The sequence below is a fragment of the Triticum aestivum genome, chromosome 5D, assembly GCF_018294505.1.
Source record: "Triticum aestivum cultivar Chinese Spring chromosome 5D, IWGSC CS RefSeq v2.1, whole genome shotgun sequence".
In the NCBI taxonomy this organism is placed as follows: Eukaryota; Viridiplantae; Streptophyta; class Magnoliopsida; order Poales; family Poaceae; genus Triticum; species Triticum aestivum.
The window spans coordinates 384,516,935-384,523,860 of NC_057808.1; positions in this window are offsets into that span (position 1 = coordinate 384,516,935).

Sequence of the window (6,926 nt, forward strand, 5' to 3'; positions counted from 1 at the left end):
TGTGTGTGTGTGTCTGTGAGAGAGAGAGAGGAGACGGTAGTCGGGGTTGTCTGATCGGTAAACAAATGAATAATGTCAGTCTGGGATGGAGACGAAAAGGAGACCGCAACAAATGTTGTGTCTACAGGAGAGAGAGAGAGAGAGTAATTTTAGTGGTATGAGTCATATGTAGAGACATATAGGGTGTGTGAGAGAATCCCATAGAGAGAAAGACAAAGTGAAAGACGAGTGGAGACTGTGTGTGTGGCGGTGAAAAAGAAAGCTTAGGTACCGAGTGATACCAGAGAACAGTAGAGACGTGAGAGATAATGAAAACCGTGTAATGTATAATGATAGGGAGAGTGTGACACTTCTCAAGGGAGACGTCGAGAGACCATGTTTGCGAGGATAGGAGAAACATGAAGTGAGCGTGCGGGTGAGCTGGAGAAAAGAGAGTGATAGCTACCTGAAGGAGCATGCATGCGAGAGAGATGGGCGTGAAAGGAGTGAACAAAAAAGGGATTCAAATATTTGAATTCGAGATGATGATACATGTAATCCATACTCGAACCAAAATTGATCTATCAAACATGCATACTCATATGAATTCACGCACATCTATGTTATTTAATATGTAGATATTACTGATCCATACATTTTAGTAGAACATAATTTGGTTAAATTTTTTCGAATTCAACCTTAAGATTTCGAGATCGTTGTATTTGTAAATCATATTATACATATAAAGGAGCAGAATTCTTTGTTGTGCTTTTGAAAGTATATATAAAAAATGATGTATATAGAATGTAATTCCAATTGAAAATGGATCCCGCCCGAAAAAAATAGAATACAAACGGGATTCGAATTGAGTTGGCACGGTAAACGTGCACTCTGCAAAATTTGAACGAAGCGGGGAAAGTCGCAGTAACCGCCCGAAACCAAAATCTGCGAGATGGAAATCACTACTGCCTATCCCTGCCACGCAAAGCCTATCTGCTGGATTTCTATAGGTTTCGATAGGGGTAGGTTTGTAATTTCACCCAAACGTGACGTAACCGCCTCTCACCCGGATTCATACACGGTGGGCGCCAAAACACAGTGTGTCCTCGGCCGAAATCGACTCCCTCCCCGATTCATATTCATACACGGTGGGCGCCAAAAACAAACTCTCGTCGGCAAATATTCGGTGTATGCGAGATTACCGTCCTATCCCCAACCGACTAATGTTGCTGTGATGTAGTAGAAATTTGAAACGGGGGCTAAGTTTGTAAATTTCCTCGCATTTGAGACAAGCGTGCCCTGAATACATGGTTCCCCCCTTCCTCTCTACCTCCCTTTTCCCCATTCGTACTCCGTGGGCGCCAAAACACCCTCTCCACCCCACCCTCCTCCGTCCGCCGCCGTCCGCCACCCCATCCACCGCCGTCCTCCTCCACCATGTCGGAGCTGATACCCCGACGCCGCCGTCCATTACAAGAGATCGACCTCTCTCATCCACGGCTTCGGACCAGGATCCTTGCATCCCGTCCTCTCGCTTCATCCCCGCCGTCGTCCAGCTTGCCGGCGCAACTCCTACGACCGTCTCGTCCACCGCGCCCCGCCGCCACCGTCTACCCTCCTAGATCTGCTTCCACGCCGCCGACAGCCATCGCTACCGCAGCACCGTCAAATTCTCAGCAGATGCGTACACGGCGCCGCACCAGAGGCGGTACTCTTTCGTATCTGCTCAACTTATTTATCGCAGCAAGAAAATAGATCGCCACTGCTTTACTCTGATTTCTTGTCTTGGTTGCGAAGTTGCCTTTGTCCGGTTTGCACCTTCAGATCCGCCATGGCACGCTCAACACTATACTCCCAATGCTTATGGTTTTCCCCTTTTATATTCCACACTAGTTAAATCACAGTAGAGTAAATTTCAAATTTGGGTCAGTCGATTTTTCAGAGCTCGCCGGAGTTCGCCGGTGCGATCGAAGGGGCTCGGGTGGTTGTGGGGCCTCGCCGAACGAAGAAAACTCGACGCGGGTGGGGGTTGGGGCGGGGGTGGGGGTGGCGGAGGAACACAGGAGGTGGGGGCCGGTGGTCCGGCCGGCGGCCCGTGTGGTGTTCTGTATGGGAAGAATCAGAGACGAGGAAGAAGAAGGGTTAGGAGACGTAGGATCTTCATCCAACCGCCTGAAATGGTCGAGAGACAGCTGGGAGTTGCATTCTTAATGCGCTCTGGTTCATCATGTGTGGGCACTGCGCAACCAACATTTTATTATCCAAAATCTGCTTGCTCTTCTTTACCATGTTCCTCTTCCGTTCTTCTTTAATATGTACTCTCTCCGTTCCTAAATACAAGTCTTTGTATAGATTCCACCATGGACTACATATGGAGCAAAATGAGTGAATCTACACTCTAAAATGTATCTGGATACATCTGTATGTGATCCATAGTGGAAATCTCTACCAAGACTTATATTTTGGAACGGAGGGAGTATGATAGTAGTACAGTATGTTCCTTGTACTGAAGATGAGCAGGGACATTTGCAGTGTAGAGGTCTATACGGTCGGTTGTGATGGACACTTTGAGCCTCTTTGATTCGTAGGATCTTGTAAACATAGGAATAGGATTTGTAGTGGCCTGCCCACTTGAATCCTATAAGAATAGCAAGGAAATGCGGGGAGCTGTGTCGCCTTTGAGAGTTACACTGATATTAACAGTACCGCACCTTCACTTGAAGAGAGCTGGTATCCGAAGCCTTTCTAGCCGTACCGGCAATACTAGCACATATATTCCAGCAAGTTCCACTTTGCTGATTTTACTCTGATGCTTAAGGTTTTCCCGTTATATCTACACTATGATCTGTGTAGCTGCTTTGTGTCGCACTAGCAGCAGTCCACTCTTGAAGCTAAACACTGCAATGACTTACAAAATTGGCACCAAGGCATTGAGTGCCATTCTGGATGCAATGAAACTCATACGCTCCCCACCTGTTGATTCTTGTTCAGAATATGATCCTAATGACTATTCTAACCTCGAGGAGTCAAAGGCAGATGGCCTGTCCTGTTCACCCATCAAGGTGCCTGTTCTAATTTGGCAATGTTTTATTGATTGCGGGTATCTTGCATATGTTGTCTTGCATTTCTTCTACTTTGTTGCACCGCCATCTGCTTAGTTTACTCATCATATATGTCGAGATGCCATGCCCATCCATTATCAATACATATTCCATCTGTCATCATACCATGTTTTTCCACTCAAATGTTGTTCTTGTGCATCAGACATCAAAAAGGAAGAGGGTGATTGCCGAACCTGAAGGAGCACCAGCAAAGTCCTTGAAAAACGTGGTGGTGCCGGAGAAATCAGACAGCACCCCACTTATATTGGCTGTACAACCAGTGACACAAAACGTAGGACCGACTCCAGCAGACTGTACCCATACTTCACTGGCCACACCACTAGCCCCACCACACAGGACCTGCACTCCAGCAAAAGGTATACCGATTTCATTTGCCATAGCACCAGCTGTACCACAGAAAAATCCCACTCCAGCAAAAAGTACAGCAAGTCCACCGGCCGAAGACCTATCCCAACTGCAGAGACGGCCAATTCCTGCAGATTGGAACCCCATTCCATTTATTCCCAGTTTAAAAGACAATGCTTTCAATGTTGTTAGGGACTACGTGCATATATTCCCATCATGGGAAGATTATTGTGAAGACAAACACCATTTTCACATCTTCCTGTCCAACTTACGTGTAAGTGCTATTATTCATGGTTATTATTTTCCTGTTTTCTGCTGATTGAACACATCAATGATTTACATTACATTGTTGTAACTAGGCGAGGGTCAATCTGGATAGTCATGACGAGCAAAGCTTGCTTGTGCTTTTCAAGGAAGCATTGCAGCAGTATCGGTGTTACCTGAGGAAATCACACTTTGATGGCAAGTCTATAAACGAATTTTGGTGAAGTCTCCTGTGCTAAATTTAGAAGACATTGAATGGAAAAACCTTGTTATGCACTGGTCTCGTTCCCAGGATGAGGTACTGTCTATGAAATCACATGACAATTTGAACTTCTACTTTTCCGCATGTGCCTTATGAATCTTTTTTGGAGGAAATCTGCTCGAAGAAGAATTCCGGTTTGACAAGAACGACAGGATATCGCAAATATGCTGCCCGCTGCTTTGCTCTTGTTAGTACCTGTTGTCCTGTATCACTGTACTTGCATAGATACCTGGTTTATTATGTGACAGCAGTATGCATGATAGCTTGCTTATCAATTGTTCGCTCCAAATTATCTGATATGTATGAATGGTTACATTAGTGTAGAATATATCCAATGCCAATGTTTTTTTAGCTCTGCATTGTTCTTGTAAGTACATGTTGTCCTTTATCAGTGTACTTATAATGACAGGTAGTTGTTCATGTACCATCACTCTGCAGCTTATTTTCCTTTGCCCTCCATTTTCTACACATCAGATCTATATTTACTCTTACCATAAGGTTGGTACTGAAGAAGTTTAGCTGTGCATTGCTCTTGGCTGTACCTTTTGCCTGTATTGCTGCACTTACATTTATAGCTACTTGGTTATGTAGCATCACTCTTCATCTTATCTTAAATATTCTCCATTTTTTCGTATATTATCACATCTATATTTACTCTTAACAAAATGTAGAATAAAGGCAATGCTTTTGAAGAAGATTCTGTGGTAAACTTCTTGAATTGCCCCCCCCCATCAGCATGGACAAGGCCTTTATAGAGCCTGTCTTCACCAATAATGTAAGTTTGTCCATCTCAAGCCTTCAAACTTTGTTGTATATATTTGGTTAGGCATGACTGCAACAACTGTTTATTTTTGTGTTTGCATCAAATTGCTTGTTTAAAGTTTATTATGTAGTTCATAAACAAAAGTTTGTCCTTTCTCAATTTAAGTTTTCAGTTGTACAACCAAGTTCCTTCTTCATACCATGTAAATTAAACTATACAGAGCAAGTGATCTTCTTTTGCACTGCATGTATGCTTCTGTTCTTCATCTGTAATCCAGTGGTGTGGTGAACCTACCCACTACAGCACAATGTCATATTCTACAATGTCTTAACTATGAACAATGTCATATCATTCTACTATTATTTAAACTGTCTCTTTATTTGCCAATCTGAAATGGTATAAATTGACAACACACTAACCATTGATACTTATGAGTTCTTGATCTGTAATCCAGTGGTGTCGTGAAGCTGCCAACTCCTTCGCAATGTCATTTCCTGCCATGTCTTGACCTGAACAATACCATATTGTGTCAATGCAATTTTAAACTGTGTCACTTTATTCGTCGGTAAGAAATGTGATAAATTGTCAGCACTGATACTTTTATGTGCAAAACCTGTCATCTGTCTGCTTGTTTATCTTTCAGAGTGAGGAAGATATAAGTGTTGAACAAGCGCAGTCTCATCATCTTGCTCAGCTGCTTGCGCTGCAGCTCCCCAGCAGGGCTAACCTTTCTTGAACTCTATTAAAGTGCTGTCGGTTTTGTATATTATTTTGTCGGCGTGTTTATTTGCACTGGTGGCGATCTTTGATGCCCAGTGTATGTAATCTGCTGTCTGCTTGTGCTTTATTATCATAGTGGCGAACTTTGATGCCTAGTGGATGTAATATGCCATAATTTCTTTATTGTATAGTCTAGGTTTTTTCTAATTCACGATGCTACAGTTATTTTACTGTATATATATCCTGTCTTCGCAGTAAACCGGCCAAACCGTAAAATTACGGTACATAATCGGGTCGTCATGCAATCACGATGTAGGTTGGGCCTGAAACGTGCCGAACAGCTCACGGGCCGGCAGCAGCCCGAAATGAACCCCGGCCCATGATTGTGCGAATCAAATCACGGGCTTTTAACATGCCAAAATTGTCTCGATCCTTGTTTGGCCCAATCAGATATCGGCTGCGAGCAGGCCGGATGCAAACCGGGCCGTAGTTAGGCCCAACTATATGACGGGCTTTTAACATGCCGAAATTAACATAGGGCCGAAATGTTAAATTGGCCCTTAACAGGCCAAAACTAATATCAGACCGAATTACTAAGTGGGCCTTTAGCAAGTGGGCCCAAAAGCATAGTGTCCAGTTGACGGGCCGAATCTGACATGGGCCATAATTGAGCCCAAAGCCTCTTAAAGGGCCGGACCTTATCTGGGCCGTAATTTGGCCCAGAACGTGGTAGGCTTTTAACGGGCCGGATCTCATATGGGCCACTATTAGGCCCGGAGCGTGGCAGGCCATTAATGGACTAGATCAAATATGGGCCGGCATTTGGCCCAAAACATGGCAGCCAGTTAATGGGCCGGCCTACTAGGGTCCTCAAAATCTTGTGGGCCTACAGCTGGGTCGGCCCATTAATGTCGGCGAAATCTCGTGGGCCTTTAGCTGGGCCGGCCCATTATGATCCGCAAGAATCTTGTGGGCCTTTACCTGGGCCAGCCCATTATGGCACACAAAAATCTTGTGGGCCTTTACCTGGGCCGGCCCATTATGGCCCGCAAAATCTATTGGGCCTTTAGCTGGGCCAGCCCATTATGGTCCGCAAAATCTCGTGGGCCTTTAGCTGGGTCGGCCCATTATGGTCCCAAAATCTTGTGGGCCTTCAGTTGGGCCGGCCCATTTAAACTTGATGGGCCGGTCCACGTGTCAACATATTTAGGTGCGTCTCGCCCATTGGATGAGTGACACCTGTGCCAACGTGGACCTGACACGTGTCTCCTCCAGCCAATGATGATTTTACACGTGGAAAATCCCCATTGGTCAGGGCTGTTAGCGGGTTACCGGATCCAAAACCCGACCTGATAGCTTAACAGCGTTCCGTTACGGTGGATGCCACGTGTCGGTCACCCTTGACGAAAGCACTTCTGTGATGCGCGATTTATCGTCATGGAAGTGGACACTTCCGTGATGATAATTTTGG